General features: G+C 41.4%; 1 non-coding gene across 1 annotated transcript; it reads left to right on the top strand.

Annotated features, from left to right (window-relative positions):
• Positions 1 to 611: 611 nt before the first annotated feature.
• Positions 612 to 684, top strand: TRNAK-UUU (transfer RNA lysine (anticodon UUU)). The gene has a single exon. It is a non-coding gene; the product is annotated as a tRNA-Lys (tRNA).
• The last annotated feature ends 1,545 nt before the right edge of the window (positions 685 to 2,229 follow it).

Here is a 2,229-nt window from a genome sequence, read left to right on the forward strand (position 1 = left end):
TTGTTCGAGCGGGGGTCTTTTTTTTTAATAGGAAAAATGAATGAAAATAAAAGCGGTGGCCGACAAGGCCCTTTTACCTAAATCCAATCTCTTGGGAAGCGAAGAGGACGGGTTTAAAAGTCGTTCGGTAAGATTCTCCCGAAGGTAGACATTTACCCAAGGCACTGATATTCTGACTCTCTCAATTACACGTGTTTGAGGGAGTTGAACGTCTTATTCTTATGAGTGGCCTATGTGAATATGAGCCAGGAGCAAGGATTCCTGAAAGTGAATTCCAGTTTAGGTAATGGGTAAATCTATATTTCTTTCAATTCCAAAGATGCCCTTTTTTACACTCGGGCCATGGGTCATGAAATATGCTCCGACACTACTTTCTTCGAATGCTTGAGCGCTTCTTTCTCATATCGATCATTCAATATCCTTGACATTTCAATAAGGGGCGCGTTAGCTAGGTCGTTTTCTTGCAGGAGTGCTAGCGCGCACCCTTACGTTTTCTTCGCTTGCTCTGCAGTACGAGCCTCATACAAAGCCGCGCCCCTTTAATATGATGAAGAGGGGCCACCCTCTTTTCTTTTCCGCACCAATCCTTATTTACTACTACATCTTTTTTGGGGTGTATAGCTCAGTTGGTAGACCATTGGGCTTTTAACCTAATGGTCGCAGGTTCAAAACCTGCTATACCCAAACCTAACTTGCACTATACTATGAGTAAGGATGCGTAGTAGCGCAAAGAGCACTCTTTGGCCTTTGGATTAGAGGTGCTTCGCCATCTTTGATTGGATGGAAACATCTATCTAAAGTGTGCAGTGAAGGAGAAGATTAAATAGTATGGGAAAGAAGAAAATGGCACATTGACATTCATCTTCCTCTCGAAGGGCTTTGAGAAGAAGGGCAACAGTGAAGATACCGAGACCGTGTCTATGGGGTCTTAGTAAGAATCTGTTGCAAGCAAATGCAAGTAAGGGAGGAATGCCCACATTAAGATTTAAAACTTCTCGTCTACTTGAAGGAAATGTTTGCAACAGGAAACTTACAATAATACAACGCCGCATTCTTCGAAGATTGAGGAACAAGACGAGATCTATTAAGAGAATGATTTATTCTCGAAAAAATCTAAATAGTTACATCCAATTACAAACTACACTAAAGTTGCCCCTTTTTCATGGAGATTTACCCATCACAGAGATGCATAGAGGAACAGAACGAACTTCATATATCCTTTTTCCACTCAATCCAGAAACAAGATCGGACGTTATTCCGGTTCGTCTCCATTTTAGTGAAACTCTTCCTCAAGCAAGGCAGCCGATAAGTCATCGAAGGATTTTTGTTAATAATGTAATAGTCAACATTACTTCTTTTCAAGTATCCCAAGGTGATTTCATATCTTTTAAAGAAAATGATACTCTAATCTATTCAGAAATAAGGAGATTTCCCTCATGAACACTTTCCCGTAAATAATATATGACTTCTCGGCAAAGACCTACTCCAGATAGGTTGAGGAGGCATAAGTCAATGATGATGGCATCGAATGCCTCTTTGAAAGGAAAGAAAAAGCTCTTGTCGCTATTATTGAATAAATAGTTAACCCAAACACAGAGTAGGCTTCTTGAATAAAAAGCTTTAAGCCTTTCGCTCTTCCCTTCCCAACCCCACTTTTTTCTTAACTACCTTATTCATGAACCTTTTACCCTTAAACAACGACAGTTATGTCCTATCCCCCATGGTTATGCCCGATTTAAATTGAGGAGAATGATTGGACTTAACCCTTTATACAGGCTTGCTTCTTTTCCGGTCCGGGCTAGTTCGAAAAACCTAGACTCCCATGGCTCGCTTGGAAAACGTTCGTACGTTGCTAACCTCTTATTCTCCTCCTACCCTTGAATTCTTCTTGAATCGAGGAGTTAAAGCTCAGCTGGGGTTGTTCCTCTCTCCGATGGATGAGCGGCGAATAGCATTATGATATGATTTCTTAAGAAAACCGCAGTGGGGCGTGCCCCAACCATAACCCAAGCGGGCCCAATGAGAAGAGACCCGCCCTCCCACTCTCTCTCATTTATTCAGCGAAAAAAACTACATAACGGGGGACCTTCCATTTAGAGGCAGCGAATCTACTTTTTTATGTTTTCGGGGGGGGGGGGGGATCTCTTGCATGACCAAGTACAAAGTAGAATAGACTTGTATAGAAAATAGTAATTCTCATTCTTTCCAATTCCAATAGGAAATATTATA

The sequence above is a fragment of the Lactuca virosa genome, chromosome 6, assembly GCF_052849685.1.
Source record: "Lactuca virosa cultivar CGN04683 chromosome 6, Lactuca_virosa_CGN04683_v6, whole genome shotgun sequence".
Lineage (NCBI taxonomy): Eukaryota > Viridiplantae > Streptophyta > Magnoliopsida > Asterales > Asteraceae > Lactuca > Lactuca virosa.